Raw genomic sequence first — 21,598 nt, forward strand, 5'->3', positions numbered from 1 at the left:
GAAATCAGGGATCACATTTGGGAAACCCTAAAAACCCCCAGGAAGTCAATCAAAGGTTTCAATCATCCTCAAATAATCCCTATGACAATATCCCATGGAAATTGCATCTCAATTCAAGGTCCACAGTCATCAATTTCATCAGATCGACAATTAGGGTTTTGACCTAATTCACTGAATAACTGACTTTTTAATCAGGACATGGTGCCACAACTCAAACCATGACTCAATATCCTCTAATGCTTCAATATGATCCATTCATACCATTCATTTGGTGAGGATAGCCTGTTTCATTTGAAATCTCCAGAAACGCGATTCGTCTGAAAAAGTCAACTGTACAAGATCACCATTGACTTTTGGGGAAATTTGGTCAACCATGACTTTTGAAGTTTTAAATCATCAATATATGATATATGAAGTCATTTGATCAAGAAAAATCAAGAAAATTAATCAAGAATCAAAAAGTCAAAAGTTTGACTTTCCATACTTAGAAAAATTTCTAAGTGTTTTTCATGGTTTTTTCCAAACTTTGAAAGGGAATTTCTCAAAATTTCACCTACAAACTGAAAAAAACTTCCAACATGAAAGTTGTAGGTTTTGATCCAATGAACAACTTTGTCACATATAATTTTTTTCCATAAGATCAACCATTTAAGAGATATGGGGCTTCAAAGTTGGCATCTTTTGAAAAATTCACTTAAAACTTCATTTTTCTCAAAGTTCATGGATCTTTTTCACCCACTTCCTTAAGGATCTTGAAGAAACTTTCAAATAGGGTTTTGAAGTGTGTAACATGAGCTTTCCAAAATGTCCAAGAGCATGAAAAAATTTGAAGTGTAGCTATGGTTTTGAATTTTGCCATTAGTGAACTTTTCACTTGAAATTTCAAGTCATTTTGCCAAAGTTATGAGCCAAATTGCCAAATGGACCAAGTAATGATACATAGAGGCAATAATTGGAAGATATTTTCTGATTTGAGACAGATGGGAAAGAGATAAGAAGCATAGCCAATTTTAACCATGGTTTAGTAACTTTAACCATATGCATTTAATGGTAAGATTCCTTTCTATCCTTTAAGTGCCAAATCACCAAAGAAGAAGCAAGTTGCAAAGCTCTGAGTTCAGAATGTTTGGCCTATAAATAGAGGTGCAAATCACTCTTCAATTGACACCAAAACCTCACAATTATAGGTTTTCTCTCTTCTTTCTTGAATTACAAGTCATGTGTTTCAAAGTGAGGTAGAAAACTCAACCTCCAAACCTTGCAAGTTCTGAACAAAGTGATGCTTCCCACAACTCATAAACATCATCTGAAACTTGTTTGAACCACTCATACACCCCAAAAACACCTCAAGCTCAAAATCACTACCTCACTTCTCAAATATGCATAACCATGGCCTTATCATGCCAAAATCCATTCAAGATCATTTCTGTCCAAACTAACACTTCCAACACCTCATATATATCACATATGAACTATCCAAACACTCACATATGATCTGAAACATCTCCATCTTCAAATTCGATTCATACTTGAAGCAACTGCAGATCGGGTGCCATGGCCATGCTCAGATGAATTCAACTTGTTCCAGACATCCAGACACCTTCCATAATCATCATAGAAGCTATTCAGATTGATACAAAGCATCTGTAACACCTCCAGATCAAAATCCAATTCTCAGTTTGGTCGTTTTTGAGGTAAGTGCTCTTGAACTTCAAACTCTACTCTCCACGCATCATAAATGAAATATGAACATACCATCTCATTTCTGCACACATGAGGATCATTAACCCTCAATCAATTGCATCATAACTTGCACATACACGATTTCAGATTGAATCATAGAATTAGGGTTCTTCGTGTTCATCAGAAAATTGATAGCCTTAGAGTGAAAATAAATGAATTATGAGGACACCATCATGTTCCTCGTGAAAAACCGAGTGAGATAGACCCTTTGATTGATCAAAACAACTCAGTTTTCAGAAAATTCAAAATCAAGTTAGGGATGTGTTCTTGGCGCCATTTTTTGTTCAGAAATTCAAATGGTTCGTTTTAAATTATAATTAAATGGAAGCGTGTTACTTACAAGCTGCGCGCGCAGCTCAGTTGGCAAGTGTTTTGGTTGGTAACCTCCAGGTCGTGGGTTCAAACCCTTGTGAGACCAAACCTTTTTTTTAACACTATTTTCTTTCATTTTCTTTTACAACTTCAATTAATTAATTAACACATCAAATTAATTCATTTTTCATTCATTTTTTGTACACTCTTTATTTAACACATATATTTCATAAATATCAAAAAAAATCACAAAAAAAGATTTATTTAATATGTTTTTAATTAGGTTTAAAATGATACATTTTTAAGTGTTTTTAAATACTTTAAATATTGTTTTTCATTTAATTTTTGACCTAATCACTTGTAAATATTTTTTGTGATCAAACCCTAATCATTTAGGTCTTAATTAAGCATTAAAACTTGTTTTAACTTAATTAAGTTGACTTTTGTCAAATTCAAATCGTTTTAAGACGAGCGATCGCGATTCTTTTTCAAAATGATAAACCACTTCTTTTTGATTAAATCTTTTTAATTGATCAATTGATTTTCAAAACGATGTGGGGCCTCTCGAATATTAGAGAGTGTAAGTCCCATTTCTTTTCTTTTTATACAGTTTTCCAAAACATTCTTCAAAACAAAATCTTTTCAAAACAATCTTCAAATCATTCAAATCATTTTCAAAACCATCCACCCTGTTTTATGAAAATAAAACAGGGGCCTCTCGAATATTAGAGAGTATAAGACCCACTCCTTTTTCCTTTTATACAGTTTTTCTTTGTACAGAAAACTCTTTCAAAACAATACTTTTCAAACTGTTTTCAAAACAACAAACGACGCGTTTGTAAATAAAACGATCAACCATGTTTTGTAAATATACCATGGGCCTCCACGTAGGTATAAGCCCCAAGACCCTTTTGTACATACCCATTCCAGTACATGAAATTAGGTATTTCATTGTACGCTTTTTTGTACATACACTTTTTTGTACATACCTCGATCAGTTTGTTTTTTAACTTTGAAACAACAAATCAAAAAAAGTGAAGGTTTTCTTTAAATCTTCCCAAAAATATACCATGGGCCTCCATGTAGGTATAAGTCCCAAGCCCCTTTGTAAATACCTGTTTACATAGCTTTGAATAAATCCAAGTGGACCTCTCCCCGAGTATAAGTCCCGAGCCCCCGTGTATACAAATGGATCATGCTTACAGGTATATTTCCTTCATAAACTCCATTATATACACACACTTTGTCATATATAACTGTTCATATAACTGTTCATACTTGTTCATGTACTTGTGCATATTTATTTGTACTTGTTCATATGTGTGATTGTGTTATTATACTTGTTCAACTTAGTACAACACTAGGTTCCCCATAGCCTCCTATTGGGCTTCGTGCAAAGAATCTCCCTAGTTTAGGTTAGGACATAGAGTATGGTTTCCCGGTGAAATCGCTCTAAGAGCTCAAACCAACTATACCATGCCTCCCCTTGGGCTTTGTACAAACGAGTGACCCTCCCATAGCCTCCTCTTGGGCTTACAATGCAAGGACCCTGGATTGTCCCTCCCATAGCCTCCTCTTGGGCTTACAATGCAAAGACCCTCGGATAGCCTCCTCTTGGGCTTCGTACAAGGACCCACGGGCTTCTTATAAGCATCCCCAATATCCAAATCAAAAACCCTAGGAGATTAGACATTTATCATCTCTATGCTAGGAGTATCTCTTCTATATCATCACAAACAATCAATCAATCAAAAATCAAACTTTTTGCCACAAGGCTGGCTAATCAATCAAACTGTTTTACCACCGTACTGGATGATTAATCAAAGTTTTTGTCACAAGGCTGACTTCATTGGAACTTTTGCCACAAGGCTGGCTGATTAATCAAAGTTTTTGTCACAAGGCTGACTTCATTGAAACTTTTGCCACAAGGCTGGTTAAACAAAAACATCTTTATCATTCTAAGCACCCTAAGTGGCATGGCCCCGGGCTTATAATGAAAAGATTTTCAAACAAAAACAAACAGATATATGTGATGATATAGATTAGATACATCTAGCATTTAGACGACATTTGTCTATTTTCCTTTGCTTCCACTAGCATAAGTGGGAACTACGATTGCTCTGACTTTCTCAACATCCCTTTGAGAATACGTAGGCACAAGGTCGATCCTTGGCGAGCAAAACAAAACAAAAAAAACCATTCAAACCTTAGCACCCGTAGACCCGAGCTACAGATGCTCTGATTCCCTCTAAGGGATATGTATGCAGAGGATCGCGATGATCTTTGCGAGCATAATCAAACAAACACCTTAGGTCCCACCTATTTCACAACAGAACCTCTCAACAACATGGAATGAAAAACAAAGCAAAGAAACCTATAGAGTACTATAGATACGTTGGGTGCTAATACCTTCCCTTCGTATAACCAACCCTCTTACCCAAGATCTCTCCCCCCACTTTTAGGTTATTGCAGCTTTTTTCCTTTTCCTCTTTTGGAAACAATAAAAAGTTTGGTCGGTACAAAAGAAAAATCATTTTTTATGAGCACTCGAGCCCAAAGAAGGCATCAGGTGTCTCATCCCACAAAAAAAGAGGAACAAAACGGTTTTTCGCCCGCGACAGAAAAATGGCGACTTCACTGGGGACCATCTTTTTATTGTTTCCAAAGGAAGGGTTAATTCTATTTGCTTTATTTTTCATTTCATTTTTTGTTATATGTGTGGTTCTGGTTCTGTTACATGCGTGGTTCTGTTACAAGTGATACATTATGGACAAATCCTAACCCGGATTAAGTACACATAAGAAATTAGGTGGAGGGTATAGTCATGTGCAGGCGCACGTGAGAATCCTTCCGCTCAGTGGAGGTTCCTTGTTGGTAATATATGTTTAGCATGTTTCGTAGCGAAGACATTATTACTTTCATTGAACTGTAGAAGCTGAGAGACCGTAGAACCCCAACCCATCCTGGCCTTATTAGGTTGTGGTGCAGAAACTATTCAGGTGAAGACTTGGATTAGTTGTCATGCGGAGAACCACACTCAGACGAGTTTTTCTTGAGAATATTACTGGCTCATGAGTTTAATTGTGGAAAGCCGGTAATATCCGAAAGAAAAATGTAGACTCTGACGTATCAGTAGAACATGTCATGCAGGTGATTAACTAGATCTATCCCATTTTTGGTTCTTTGACCTCATGCTCGTGACTTTGGACCTTTGAACCTATGCGTTACCATGTTTGTGTTACCATGTATGCGTTACCATGTTCGCGTTACCCTGTTTGCGTTACCATGTTTGTTTCACCATGTTTGAATATGTGGCATCCACACATCCATGCATTCATACATTCATTAAAAAACCCATCTTTTTCCATAAAAAAACATGATTTTTCCAAAAAAATTTAGAGAATTTTCTTTGCAAACATTATAGGATTAAGTTATGGAAAAAAGGTATACCAAAAAGTACGGTTTCAAAACGCCTGATGTGGAAAAACTGAGAGAGTTAGCATCTTCTGTACAAGATCCTTGTAATTTTAGGAAAAGTTATGGAAAGCTTTTGCCTATTTTGAACACTCATGTTGATGAAGGACTTCTCAAGACTCTGGTTCAGTTCTATGATCCTGTCTACCATTGTTTCACCTTTCCAGACTACCAGTTGGTACCGACCTTGGAAGAATATGCCAATCTTTTGGGTATTCCTGTGTCTGACAAAATACCCTTCAATGGTTTGGAAGCCATTCCTAAGTCACACGTCATTGCATCAAGTATCCACATGAAAAAGTCTGAAGTAGAGAGTAATTGGACTACCAAAGGAAACCTCCCGGGATTAACCTCACACTTCCTGATAAAGAAAGCCTTTGATTTCATCGAAACTGGTAGCATGATAGCTTTTGAAGCTGTACTAGCCTTGCTCATCTATGGGTTGGTTCTGTTTCCCAATGTCGATAACTTCGTTGATATCAATGCCATAAAGATCTTTCTGATTGGAAATCCTGTTCCGACTTTGCTTGGTGACATGTATTTTTCTGTCCATCATAGGAATCGCCAATGCGGTGGAATCATTGTATGTTGTGCACCTTTGTTGTTCAAATGGATTGTTTCACACTTACCTGAGTCTCCTATTTTCATAGAAAACCGAGAAGGTTTGCGTTGGCCTCGAAGACTTATGTCTCTTACTAATAATGATATTCGTTGGTATACCTTGGCTCGTTGTGGTACAGAAACCATTGAAAGTTGTGGAGAGTTCGCCAACGTACCCCTCATTGGTACACAAGGAGGAATTAACTATAATCCGGTCCTAGCCCGACGACAACTCGGGTATGCAAATTCAGTTAAACCTGTTGGTCCCTCAGTAGAAGGTTACTTTTACCGAGAAGGGGATAATCCTAAAAAGTTGAAAGCAAGAATGATGAGAGCTTGGTACGACGTCCGATGGAAAGAAAAAGGTGAGGAAAGAAATTGCATTGCCATGGACGCCTCCACCTGCTGGGTAAAGAAAAGAGCAAAAGAGTTCCAAATGCCTTATGCTTATGAAAAACCCATGTTTCCTGCAGTGTCTCGACGACCCAACATTCCAGCTATGGAGGAATACCAAGACACTTTAGCCAAGATGAGGACAGAAAAAGATGCTTGGGAAGAAAAGTTTCGTAGCACTGAGGTGGAAAATAGAAAGTTGAAGAAAAGAGTGAAAGATCACGAAGAAACTCTCTATTATCAAGATGGATGGCTCATGAGCAAAGATGAGAAGATTCGTCAGAAAGACGCTGCAATCAAGAGGTACATCAAAGAAAGCAAGAAAAATCTTGAAGGCTCGACAAGCAACGCTCCGACTCCTGATGATTGGAAGAATATTGTTAACAAGCTGAGAGCTGAAAAGGCCGAATTGAAAGCTCACTATGGGAAAGAAATCATGAAGCTCAAGCTGCACAATGCATTTGGTTCTTCGTCTGATGAAGATGCTTAGGATTTGTTTAGCTTTTTTGTTTATCATTTACTTTTGTAAGGAGCTACGCTCCAATGTTGTAACATTTTCCATTATTGCAAAAAAAAATGAATGAATAAAAGATTTGTTTGTGTTCAAATGTTTGCAAGAAAATAATCTTTAAAATGTTTGGAAAAATCATAAATTTTCTCTTTGCATACATCATTCTGCATATCGAGTCTGTTGTATCGAGTCTCATCTTTTGGATCTTTCTCCAATAGATCGTCAAGCTGTCGCGTCTCAAAGTTTCTCGACCGCGCTCGCAATCAGATCACAGATACAATACTCGTTCAAGCAGAAGAAGAGTAATGGAACACTCTGAACAAGAGAATATTGAGCTTCGTGGTACAGTGACCACCCTTCAGGAAAAGTTGGAAAGTCTCACTACTCTGGTTGACTCCTTAATGGCCGCACAGAATCAGCCGCCGCCACCAAACAGTCAAACAACAGTAACATCTGAAGTCACTACTCCAGTTTCTACAGTTGCATTCGGTATTCCATCTTTCTCCATGCCAGAAGGTTGGGGCACGCCTTTCAGTTTTGGTACAGGTTTCCGCCATAATGTCTCTGGGGTTCAAACAGCTACAACAGAAGCACCTGCTGCACAGGGTTCGGCGTTTATTCCACATTCAGGGGTAGCTTTTTCCCAAATCACTATGGCACTTTCTCAACCCACTATGACGGTTCCGACTCCTATGGTTCACACTGTTCCTTACGGAGACAATGAGATTTATCATGATCAGGGTGATAGCACAAATCAGCGAAGTCTTGTGGGAGATCTCCAAGAGGAGTTTAACAAGATGCAGCTGGAAGTCAAAGCTATTCGTGGCAAAGATTTGTTTGGAAAGAATGCCCAGGAGCTATGTTTGGTTCCCAGTGTACAAATACCGGCTAAGTTCAAGGTCCCTGACTTCGAGAAGTACAAAGGAAGTTCTTGTCCACAAAGTCATCTTGTGATGTATGCCAGAAAGATGTCAACTTATGCAGATAATCATCAGTTGCTTATCCATTACTTTCAAGACAGTTTGACTGGTGCCGCACTGAAGTGGTACACGGGCTTGGATAGCACTAATATTCGAACATTCAATGACCTAGGTGAGGCCTTTGTCCGACAATACAAGTATAACTCGGATATGGCTCCAGACAGAGATCAGCTTCGATCCATGGCTCAGAAAGACCATGAAGCTTTCAAAGAGTATGCCCAACGATGGAGAGAAACTGCTGCTCAGATTAATCCACCGTTAAAAGAAAAAGAGATGACAAAGATCTTCTTGAATACTCTCAGTCCGTTTTATTATGAACGCATGATTGCTAGTGCTCCAAGTGATTTCACCGAAATGGTAAACATGGGGATGCGTCTAGAAGAAAGAGTCCGAACCGGACGTCTGACTAAAGAAGGTGGATCTTCAAGCGGAACCAAAAAGTTCGGAAGTGGTTTCCCAAAGAAGAAGGAACAAAGTGTTGACATGGTATCCCAAGGGAGGCCAAGAGGAAATGTCAATCGTCAACAACAGGTAGCTGCTATTGCACCAGCCGTTAATACAGCACCGAATCCGGGGTTTACTCCGCAGTTTCAACAACAACAGCCTCGACCACAGGCTCAACAGTTTAACAATAATCAGAATCGTGTACAAAGAGTTCCACAGTTTGATCCGATTCCAATGACCTACACAGAATTGTACCCTGCTTTGATTGAAAGAGGTCTTGTTCAAACTAAAGCGCCACCACCCGTACCTAAGAAACTCCCATGGTGGTACAAAGCTGAGGTCTCATGCCCTTATGTAATACGGTGAACTGACTTTTATAATCGAAATGTGCGGTAAAGCAAGAGTCGCCACCGACTTTTATTTTATCCAAACAAATTCAGAAAGGCTAAAAGAAACAGAAAAAAACCTTTTAAAGAAATCTAAGTTCGGGGGGTAATTTATGCAAATGGAAGGTGTAAGGCACCCTTTGCATCCATGGTTTTCCATGGGCTCTTAATTGCTTTGCTTGCTCGTTTTCAGAAAATATAGATGAAAGAGGAAAAAATGGACTTTAGCTCGTAAATGAGCGTAGCCAGTTTTTGAAGAATTTTGAGAAAGAATATAGAAAATAGAGCATGGCAAGGCAATTAGGGGCAATTACCTTAAACTCAGATGATAGGTCTCTTTTTAGCCTTTCAGGTTGAAAGGATCAGTCCTTGCCATAAGAGGGCAGGAAGCCTTTCGTTTGGATGTTAAAGGGTCGTCGAAACATCCTTTGCCATAAGACTGTCCCATGCCATAGAAGGGCAGGTAGTCTAAGGTAAGGATCAGAATAAGCCTTATTCGTAGGCAACCAGAGGATACCTCAGCCTTTCCGTAGGCAACTTCCGAGGGTCGAGGTCATATTTGTGTATCGAAGGCAGCATCATTTAGGGTCGCATGACCTTTATTTATCGAGGCAGCATGGCTGAGGTATCCTCGTATTCGAGGGACATGGCTTATTCTGCAAAAAAACACAAAGGCAACAGGCAACAAGGCAACAGAGAGGTTACCCCAAAAGAGTGCGTGTGTGCATCAATCATTCATGTGGTTCAATTCAGTTATTTATCTTGTAATTAGTGACTCTAATCCAGTTTAAATTTGCACTCCCTAAATTACTAACCACACAGTATATAAAGCAATAAAGGGGGAGGGAAATTGTAACCAGCGGATCCCTTAATAGGGTTTGACATAAGTAATAATTAGAGTAAAGTTTTAGGGTTACCGGTATTCGAAGCTTTGACAATTGGCAAACCCTGAAAAAAGTGAAAAAACAGAAAGCAAAATAGGGTGAGTGCATTATCGGTTCGGAGGCAAACATTGATAACCCTAAAAATGAAAAGGTAAAGAAATTCAAAATCAATAACATATAAGTACTTAGCTTTGAATTTGATCTGACATGGTTGGCGGTAAGCCTCGGGGTTAACCCTGAAAATGGCAAAGGCAAAGTAATAGGTGAATGTATGCACAGTTCAAGAAAGGTTAAGGGCAAACCCTAAAATCAAAAGGAAACAAAATAGACTTTTAAAAATAAATAGGGTACTTAGCTTCGGGAAGGGCGTGACGCATAGTCGGAATGTCGGAGTGTATTTGAAGAGTAACCCTGAAAATTAAGAATGAAGAAGAGAAAGGTAAACCTAGACCTATGGTTAATGGGAAACACCTACCTTAAGGTTTTTTGAGTTAAGGTTAATTACTAAACCTAAAAAATTAAATTCTAATTAAGGTTGTTAAAGAACTATATCAAAATTAATTAACTAAATCCTAAATCCTAATTTTCATATTTTTATTATGATTAAGTGATAACTAAATTAAATGTCTTAACTAAATTAAAGTTTATTAAGTAAATTTAGGAGAAAAACTAATACGTTAGTTTTCTGGTTAGTTTATTATATTTGATTTTTTAGTATTTTAGATATATATTTTTTAATGTTTTAATAAGTAAATTACCAAATAATGAATAGAAATAATGAAACATGACATTAGAAACCACCAGAGGCGGTACATCCCTCTTTTCCATATTTTTGACTTTTCAACCCATGCTGTAGCCAATCGAATCGAAACACGTGGCACATGATTTAAGAATAAAATAAAATAAAATAGTTGAAAATAATTAGCATACACTCACACATTGAGGCCTAAGACTCTTTCTCTCCCACACGTTTATAACATAGGAAAGAAACACAAAGTCAAATTCCTCTCAACTCACTTTTATTTCAACAAATAACAACAACCATGGTAGTTTCAACTTAAGACCAAACAGAAAGCACAAATTATCACAACAATGAAAAATATAAAAGAGAAAAAGGTAAGAAAACCTGTGGCGGTCGTGAAGCGTGTTCCTCCGTTATACTTCGCAAGCGGTGATTTGAGGTTGTTGGAGGAGGTGCGGCTGAGCGGTGCGGATGGCGTGGTGGAGATACGTCGACGGTTTGCTTCCCGGCGCAGCGCTTTCTCGTCGGAGCGGAGGTCTTGCGTGGTCGGAGGTGGTTGCGGCCTGAGCGTGGTCGCGGAGGCGGCCGAGATCTGAATCGGAGTGCGTGGCTGGTGCAGCTTCGACGGAGAAGCTTCGTCGTAGGATTCCGATGGCTGAGATTATCTCCGGTGAAGGCTGGCCGTTATCAGAGCGGAGATGGTCGTAACCTCGGCATCCGGTATTGGGAAACAACGACGCTCATATGATTTGATTTCCTCTTTCACTCTGCTTGCAATTTTGTTGATCTTTTGGATCCAAATACAATGACTATTCTCCTGCAAAAAATACTATGCCTGAAAAGTGGATTGGTAAGTTGTTAGTGATAAAAAATATAGTGATGAAGATGATAGTTTGGCGGTGGTTGCTTCAGCCGCAACAAATGATTTCGACAGCAGTGATGATGGGCGGCGCTCCAGCGACTCGGTTGTGCGGTGATGAACAAAACAATGTTGTTCTCTGTATGCGTACCATCTTTAATCTGCAAAAAGGGAACAAACTAAAATTCAAAGTATTAAGGTGTTAGTAATGAAGAGAAATTCATAATAAAAAGGTTAATGATAGAACTGAAATCAGTAATGTTTGTTAGAAATTAGAAAAAAAAGAATGTGGATATCTCTTGCTTTTTTATTGTGTAGAGAATAGGTGGAGTTGGTTTGTATTCTATGAACAGAGGTTAGTGAGGATGATGAAAGGTTCAAATCAAGGGTTAACAACAATACGTGTATGTTAGTATGTGAGAAAATATGTACAGACTGTGTTCTTTTTGTTCGTGAGATTTGGAAAAATAAGGGTTCGTTCCTCTTTTTTCAGTTGTGTAAAGGTTGTCCTATTTATAATATACAAAATTAGGTTAAACTTGATGGACCAAAATTAATTAAAAATAACTAAAAGCCCAAATAGAAGGAATTATTCTCATTGAGTTTTTATGATTATATTTAACCAATTAAAAAACTAACCTAAAATGTAAAAAAGGGTGTAGAATTTAAAATCTTTCTATTTTTTATGGAAAAAGTAAAAAAAACTATGAAAATCAATTGCAAATAAAAAAAACAATTTTTTGTGATTTTTAGAAAAAGTAATTTAAAACGAAAATTAAGTTAGTAACAAATAACATAAAAAATTGTTAGTAGTGGGACTCAAACACGGGACCTCGCGCTATTGTACCATTCATACTCAAATCCTTACCAACTGTGCCAATTCATTTATTCGAAATAAAATGGCGTTTGTAAATATATGAGGGCAAATTTTGGGGTATGACAGCTGCCCCTGTTCAATTATCTTAAACCTGAAGATGTAGAGTGGTTTGTATGCCAGTCGGTATCTGAAGGTGGAAGATGATTGAACACTAGAATACTAAGAAATTTGCCCTAGCTGAAGGAGGGACTTTTGTCGGAGATGGGCTTGAAGATGCCATCCAGGTGTTTGGAGAAGATCTATGATGGAGATGGGCTTGAAGATGCCATCTGATAGCTGTTGGAGTATAGATTGTTACGCAATTTCTGCTTTTGCTGTCTTCCCTCTTTTGAATGTTGAGGAACCGTCAAAGGTATCGACTCAAATCTGTGTTGGGTTATTTAAGGAACCGTCAAAGGTATCGACTTAAATTCGAAGCATATTGTTGAGGCACCGTCAAAGGTATCGACTCAGATATGTAGATAGATTGTATAAGGAACCGTCAAAGGTGTCGACTTATATCTGAAGTATGTCGTTAAGGAACCGTCAAAGGTGTCGACTTAACTCTTGATGCGGGTTGTTAAGGAACCGTCAAAGGTATCGACTTAACTCTGAAGCATATCATTGAGGCACCGTCAAAGGTATCGACTCAGATATGTAGATAGATTGTATAAGGACCCGTCAAAGGTGTCGACTTATATCTGAAGTGTGTCGTTAAGGAACCGTCAAAGGTGTCGACTTAACTCTTGATATATTAAGGAACCGTCAAAGGTATCGACTTAATACTTGAAAATAGATTGTTAAGGAACCGTCAGAGGTGTCGACTTAACTCTTGTAAATGGAGATAGTGGTATCCTGAAAAGTAGAGGTTAGTTCTCTTATGTTGTGATGCATGTGTTTATGTAATGAGTATCTCAAAATAAATGAGAAACTTTGTATGTTATGGATTTGTTATGCAGTGATGTATATGATGTATGAATATGTTTGTGTCATATGATATGCAAATATGATTTAGTCGAGAAAATAAATTCCCAGGTCTTTGTGATTTTGATGTTTGATTTCGTCTTGAAGATGTTTAGCTGGGGATTTATGACTTCTGCTTGGGGATGAATAGTAATTTGATGGATCCTGACTGGGGATGAAAGATATTAGTAGGCCATGTTGGAGAGGAACAAAGTGTCGGTGGTGTTGAAGATGTCAACTCTGTTGGGGATCCATATCTGTGTCGGGACGAGAACTTTTGAAGATATCATCTTAATGATTACTTTGTGGGGATATGATCTTATGAACCTGACTCTGTGGGGAGATGTGGACGTCTTGAAAGTTGCCCCCAGTATCATAGTAACTTACTACTCGATTCAAGACACGCCACTGAGTGTTGATCAAGATGTTGAACTGGACTTGCATAGATTTGCCCTAGTTAGCGGGAACTTTGGAAAGATTCGCCTCGCGAGGACTTTATGAGATGTTCACTATGGGCGATATGCCCCCAGTAATCATAGGCTCATGACAATGTCTCACGTTGATTGGGGAGTAGCTTTAGATATACTTGGATGCATGCCCCTGATTGTTCGAGCATCCATGAGAGATTCTCGGAATCTTGACTTGATTGACCCAGATTGATCGGGAAATAGTATGAAACCCACTTGGGATATATGCCTTTGACTGTTTGTCATTTGAGAGATTCTTGGAATCTTGACTTGATTGCCTCAGATTGGTTGGGCAAAACATGTCATGCCCCTTGTATACGTAAGAGACATGGCTTCTTGGAGTGATTTTGTTTGTCGGGATAACTTTCAGTCATTAGTTGTATCATGTGCAAGTTCTTTCTGATGCTAACATTTGAAATTATGTAGCAGAATATGTTTAATAATGAATTCATGAGATGCAATGCATATGTCTGTCCTGAGTTTGTTGAAAAACATTAAAATTGGATATGTAAAAGCATGATGTTTATAAAAACGTGATGTTTGTAAAAAACGAAGTGTCAACTCAGCATTTGTGGTAAACCTTAAGGAGTCAGGATACCTTTTTTGTGACAGTATGCTTTCGAACTAACCATGCTTCAGTTAGGACTTTTAAGGGTTATAACGTGGCTTGGTTCACGGTTTAAGAAACGAAGGATAAAGGCTCAAAAATTGATTGTACCCACCCCTCTTCGTGATGATCTTCGATCCTAAGCTCAGTTAATTCAACTTGTGCATTCAGGTTCCAAGAGACTTTTGGATTTGCACCTTTGATAATGATGATGGTTCACAAGCAAGGAAAGCTTTTGAGATGGCAGTCGCTTCTTCCTTTGGTAGTCACAACATTGTGTTGTATATTGACTTCTCTTTTTTCATCTTTTTGATATCCCTAACTTTTGCCTGAACTGTTTATTTCTGAGATTACAGTCAGCGGGATGCCTTGATTTTGCCTAAGTCGTCTTTTGATTTTTGACTTAGCAGGCTTTTCTTTGTATATATGTTTTTTCATTTTTTTTTCTTTTGAAAGATATTGACTGCGTTGCTTAATGATTGATGAACCATCATTGTCTTTTGATTGACATCTCCAACACTTCTTTGATGTGTATGGTTGAACGTTTATGATTGAAACCTTTGTTGAAAGGTGTACTGAATGATTCTCTTAAAATAGAATGCACAGCCAAATTAACTGAGAACTACCCTGCCCCAGGTTATGATCAAGGGTTTTAATTAGTACAAGAAAGAAAACTTCTACTTCTTAGGCTCAAAGGGGTTAACGAGGGATTAACATCCTTATATCTCCACTGTTTAGAAATTGAAACAATGCCTGTACATCGTCAGCATAGTCCGCTCAAAAGCATACTGTATGAGGTTGCGGTATCGTTTTCGTCATCCTCCCTTAAAAGGTATACAGCTTAGCAGGAGTTGAATAAGCACAAAACATATGCAAAGTAAATACGCAATTTAAAATGAGTGATAACGAAATAATGTATTCAAGACAAACATATGCAATGCACTGATGATAATTATTAAAACAGATAATGTCTATCATGATTCGAATGTTTAAACAAACAGAATAAAATTTGCGCATGAAAGTAAATCTAATGATTAAAAGTTCATCCACTTAGACATTAATCAGTCTTGTCGTGACTAGGCATAGGAGCGGTGATCACCACAGGAGTTCTCGGATGGTTGAATTCAACTTCTCCAGCATCGATCATGTCTTGAATCTTGTTCTTCACTGACCAGCGGCTATTTGTATCATGACCAGGACTATCAGAGTGGTATGCACACCTCACATTAGGATCATAGCTACGAGCAGAAGTACTAAGGTTCTTAGGGGGATCCTTTAAGGTGATCAACTCCGTCCTCAGTAGGTGTTATAATGCTTGAGCCAGTGACATATTGATCTGGGTGAATCGACGCTTAGGTGCATCTGACTTGCGTCTTTGTTGTGGAACCATTGTAGAGATCAGAATTGTCCCCACAGTTTGGTTGTGTTCGGTTCGACCTTTCAGATTGTGCACAACATTGTTCGTGATTAGGGAAACGGGTCATACATTTAGACCTTGTCTGTTGAAGGATGTCAGAACGAGTTATTCATTAGACCATATCTGCAGAGGAATGTCAGAACGAGTCATACATTGGACCATATCTGCAGAGGAATGTCAGAACGAGCCATACATTAGACCATATCTGCAGAGGAATGTCAGAACGAGCCATACATTAGACCATATCTGTTGAGGAATAGCAGAACGAGTCGTACATTAGACCATATCTGTTGGAATTAGTAGAACGAGTCGTACATTAGACCATATCTGTTGGAGGGTGTCAGAATGAGTCATACATTGGACCATATCTGAGGAAGGATATCAGAACGAGTTATTCATTAAACCATATCTGAAGGAGAATACCAGAATGAGTCATACATTAAACCATATCTGATGGATAATGCCAGAACGAGTCATACATTTAGACCATATCTGACTAAAAATACCGGAACGGGTCGTATATTAGACCATATCTGATGGATAATGCCAGAACGAGTCATACATTTAGACCATATCTGACTAAAAATACCGGAACGGGTCGTATATTAGACCATATCTGATTGAGAATACCGGAACGGGTCGTATATTAGACCATATCTGATTAAGAATACCGGAACGGGTCGTATATTAGACCATATCTGATTAAGAATACCGGAACGGGTCGTATATTAGACCATATCTGATAGAGAATGTTTGTTCGTTAGAGTCGATGAGTTATTTGTCGAAGTTTTGGAATGTAAAAAGGCTTGTCAGAATGAATCTCCAGCTCGATTATATCTGAGAGGAATGATTGTCAAGGCGGAACCTGAAAACGAAGTTAGAAATATGCAATGTCATGAATGCAAATGAAATGTTTTCAAGGATCTTGAAGGAATTTAGTTAGCAACATTGGAAAGTGATTTGGTCGCATATTTGTTTGAAGAATTCTGACTCTTGTCTTTGAACATCCTTCTTTGAGAATTAAGCTCACCATATCGAGTGGGTCATCGTTTCTGATTCGGGATGCTTCTGAATTTGAAGATACATGGCCAGAGGAAAGTAAATCCTCTTGCCCCTTGCAAGATACCGAGTCTTTGAATTGGAAGGTGTGTGACCAGAGGAAAATAAATCCTCTTGCTCCTAGATAGGAATTCGGTCTTTGATAAGAGCACCTGAAATTGTGCGCCCTAAATTCCTAAGATCCTTGAAAGGGTTAGTTGATCATCTTATGCTTATGATGTCATGATGTTATGCAAATGCAGTTCATTAGTCATGGTGTGAGATAGTAAGGACGAACAAGTCCTTTCAATAAAACCTGCGAGGAAATGAAGGTTAGTAGTAAACACGAACAAGTCACACAAGTCACACAATTTTTGGCTTAAGGCTTGCATGGAGTCTGATCGGGTGTCCTTCCCAAGGATATTTCTATGGATAAGGAGATTTCAGCAACGGGTTCTACCAAGTGACTCAGAATTGTCAGCCCTCCTAAAGCACCCTCGAACATGATACATACATACCATGCAATGATACTTTGAGAAAGAACCTATCTGAGTTGTAGTATCGGGTAGCGACTATGCTCTCAACATACATCAAGAGTAGTCCCCCCACTACGTTCCTAAAAGTCAGGATGGGTTAAAGGTAACTAAAGGTCCTTAAGCTCCGACTCACCCACAGACATCGGCACGAACCTCCCTCATACAAGAGAAGCATGCAAACACCCATGGAGGCCTAACTTAAGCGTGAACTCTCATATTGACCAATCCCAAGCATACACAAGGGAGGTCGCCATGACTATGCCACTTCCTATCTTAGATGTACTTGAATCCGGGAATAGGATTCGTCCTTCAGTTAATTCCCAAAACGCCCCTGAAAAATAAAACAAACAAAGCAAACAATAGAAAACATTTAAAATGAATCCTAAACTTTTAAGGTAACCCTTCTTTTATAAGAAAAATATCCCCATCAGAGTCGCCAGTTCTGTAATACGGTGAACTGACTTTTATAATCGAAATGTGCGGTAAAGCAAGAGTCGCCACCGACTTTTATTTTATCCAAACAAATTCAGAAAGGCTAAAAGAAACAGAAAAAAACCTTTTAAAGAAATCTAAGTTCGGGGGGTAATTTATGCAAATGGAAGGTGTAAGGCACCCTTTGCATCCATGGTTTTCCATGGGCTCTTAATTGCTTTGCTTGCTCGTTTTCAGAAAATATAGATGAAAGAGGAAAAAATGGACTTTAGCTCGTAAATGAGCGTAGCCAGTTTTTGAAGAATTTTGAGAAAGAATATAGAAAATAGAGCATGGCAAGGCAATTAGGGGCAATTACCTTAAACTCAGATGATAGGTCTCTTTTTAGCCTTTCAGGTTGAAAGGATCAGTCCTTGCCATAAGAGGGCAGGAAGCCTTTCGTTTGGATGTTAAAGGGTCGTCGAAACATCCTTTGCCATAAGACTGTCCCATGCCATAGAAGGGCAGGTAGTCTAAGGTAAGGATCAGAATAAGCCTTATTCGTAGGCAACCAGAGGATACCTCAGCCTTTCCGTAGGCAACTTCCGAGGGTCGAGGTCATATTTGTGTATCGAAGGCAGCATCATTTAGGGTCGCATGACCTTTATTTATCGAGGCAGCATGGCTGAGGTATCCTCGTATTCGAGGGACATGGCTTATTCTGCAAAAAAACACAAAGGCAACAGGCAACAAGGCAACAGAGAGGTTACCCCAAAAGAGTGCGTGTGTGCATCAATCATTCATGTGGTTCAATTCAGTTATTTATCTTGTAATTAGTGACTCTAATCCAGTTTAAATTTGCACTCCCTAAATTACTAACCACACAGTATATAAAGCAATAAAGGGGGAGGGAAATTGTAACCAGCGGATCCCTTAATAGGGTTTGACATAAGTAATAATTAGAGTAAAGTTTTAGGGTTACCGGTATTCGAAGCTTTGACAATTGGCAAACCCTGAAAAAAGTGAAAAAACAGAAAGCAAAATAGGGTGAGTGCATTATCGGTTCGGAGGCAAACATTGATAACCCTAAAAATGAAAAGGTAAAGAAATTCAAAATCAATAACATATAAGTACTTAGCTTTGAATTTGATCTGACATGGTTGGCGGTAAGCCTCGGGGTTAACCCTGAAAATGGCAAAGGCAAAGTAATAGGTGAATGTATGCACAGTTCAAGAAAGGTTAAGGGCAAACCCTAAAATCAAAAGGAAACAAAATAGACTTTTAAAAATAAATAGGGTACTTAGCTTCGGGAAGGGCGTGACGCATAGTCGGAATGTCGGAGTGTATTTGAAGAGTAACCCTGAAAATTAAGAATGAAGAAGAGAAAGGTAAACCTAGACCTATGGTTAATGGGAAACACCTACCTTAAGGTTTTTTGAGTTAAGGTTAATTACTAAACCTAAAAAATTAAATTCTAATTAAGGTTGTTAAAGAACTATATCAAAATTAATTAACTAAATCCTAAATCCTAATTTTCATATTTTTATTATGATTAAGTGATAACTAAATTAAATGTCTTAACTAAATTAAAGTTTATTAAGTAAATTTAGGAGAAAAACTAATACGTTAGTTTTCTGGTTAGTTTATTATATTTGATTTTTTAGTATTTTAGATATATATTTTTTAATGTTTTAATAAGTAAATTACCAAATAATGAATAGAAATAATGAAACATGACATTAGAAACCACCAGAGGCGGTACATCCCTCTTTTCCATATTTTTGACTTTTCAACCCATGCTGTAGCCAATCGAATCGAAACACGTGGCACATGATTTAAGAATAAAATAAAATAAAATAGTTGAAAATAATTAGCATACACTCACACATTGAGGCCTAAGACTCTTTCTCTCCCACACGTTTATAACATAGGAAAGAAACACAAAGTCAAATTCCTCTCAACTCACTTTTATTTCAACAAATAACAACAACCATGGTAGTTTCAACTTAAGACCAAACAGAAAGCACAAATTATCACAACAATGAAAAATATAAAAGAGAAAAAGGTAAGAAAACCTGTGGCGGTCGTGAAGCGTGTTCCTCCGTTATACTTCGCAAGCGGTGATTTGAGGTTGTTGGAGGAGGTGCGGCTGAGCGGTGCGGATGGCGTGGTGGAGATACGTCGACGGTTTGCTTCCCGGCGCAGCGCTTTCTCGTCGGAGCGGAGGTCTTGCGTGGTCGGAGGTGGTTGCGGCCTGAGCGTGGTCGCGGAGGCGGCCGAGATCTGAATCGGAGTGCGTGGCTGGTGCAGCTTCGACGGAGAAGCTTCGTCGTAGGATTCCGATGGCTGAGATTATCTCCGGTGAAGGCTGGCCGTTATCAGAGCGGAGATGGTCGTAACCTCGGCATCCGGTATTGGGAAACAACGACGCTCATATGATTTGATTTCCTCTTTCACTCTGCTTGCAATTTTGTTGATCTTTTGGATCCAAATACAATGACTATTCTCCTGCAAAAAATACTATGCCTGAAAAGTGGATTGGTAAGTTGTTAGTGATAAAAAATATAGTGATGAAGATGATAGTTTGGCGGTGGTTGCTTCAGCCGCAACAAATGATTTCGACAGCAGTGATGATGGGCGGCGCTCCAGCGACTCGGTTGTGCGGTGATGAACAAAACAATGTTGTTCTCTGTATGCGTACCATCTTTAATCTGCAAAAAGGGAACAAACTAAAATTCAAAGTATTAAGGTGTTAGTAATGAAGAGAAATTCATAATAAAAAGGTTAATGATAGAACTGAAATCAGTAATGTTTGTTAGAAATTAGAAAAAAAAGAATGTGGATATCTCTTGCTTTTTTATTGTGTAGAGAATAGGTGGAGTTGGTTTGTATTCTATGAACAGAGGTTAGTGAGGATGATGAAAGGTTCAAATCAAGGGTTAACAACAATACGTGTATGTTAGTATGTGAGAAAATATGTACAGACTGTGTTCTTTTTGTTCGTGAGATTTGGAAAAATAAGGGTTCGTTCCTCTTTTTTCAGTTGTGTAAAGGTTGTCCTATTTATAATATACAAAATTAGGTTAAACTTGATGGACCAAAATTAATTAAAAATAACTAAAAGCCCAAATAGAAGGAATTATTCTCATTGAGTTTTTATGATTATATTTAACCAATTAAAAAACTAACCTAAAATGTAAAAAAGGGTGTAGAATTTAAACTCTTTCTATTTTTTATGGAAAAAGTAAAAAAAAACTATGAAAATCAATTGCAAATAAAAAAAACAATTTTTTGTGATTTTTAGAAAAAGTAATTTAAAACGAAAATTAAGTTAGTAACAAATAACATAAAAAATTGTTAGTAGTGGGACTCAAACACGGGACCTCGCGCTATTGTACCATTCATACTCAAATCCTTACCAACTGTGCCAATTCATTTATTCGAAATAAAATGGCGTTTGTAAATATATGAGGGCAAATTTTGGGGTATGACACCTTATCATCAAGGAGCACCTGGCCATGATCTTGAGCATTGCATAGCTTTGAAATATGAAGTTCAGAGGTTGGTTAGATCTAATCTCCTCTCTTTCAGAAATTTGAATCCTAATGTGCAAGCAAATCCGCTGCCCAATCATGGAGGGCATGTTGTAAACATGGTATATGGATGTCCTGGCCAATACCGAGTCTATAATATCAACTTCTCAAGAGCAGATTTGGTACAAATGCACGCCACTCTTTGTCGGGGGCCGAATTTTCGCCAGCATCAATACGGTTCCTGTAGAATATGTTGTGTGGATCCTCACGGGTGTTCAATTGTGAGAAGAGATCTCCAAGTTTTGCTAGATAATGGTACTATTGAGATCTACAGAAATAGGGATGAAAATGAAGTTAACATGATAGGATGTTATCCGCATGAGCTTTTAGTCTCAGATATCAACTCGGAAATGCCTACAGTTAACGTCATCGTTCCTCATTT

At 38.1% G+C, this 21,598-nt stretch overlaps 1 long non-coding RNA gene across 1 annotated transcript; it reads right to left on the reverse strand.

Moving 5' to 3' along the window:
* Nucleotides 1-8,839: 8,839 nt before the first annotated feature.
* On the reverse strand, nucleotides 8,840-20,823 carry LOC131601934 (uncharacterized). Its single transcript, XR_009283891.1, has 2 exons — nucleotides 19,699-20,823; nucleotides 8,840-18,983 (listed from the first exon to the last, which is right to left on the reverse strand). It is a non-coding gene; the product is annotated as an uncharacterized LOC131601934 (long non-coding RNA).
* Nucleotides 20,824-21,598: the final 775 nt, after the last annotated feature.

Source organism: Vicia villosa, linkage group LG5 (assembly GCF_029867415.1).
Source record: "Vicia villosa cultivar HV-30 ecotype Madison, WI linkage group LG5, Vvil1.0, whole genome shotgun sequence".
Taxonomy (NCBI): domain Eukaryota; kingdom Viridiplantae; phylum Streptophyta; class Magnoliopsida; order Fabales; family Fabaceae; genus Vicia; species Vicia villosa.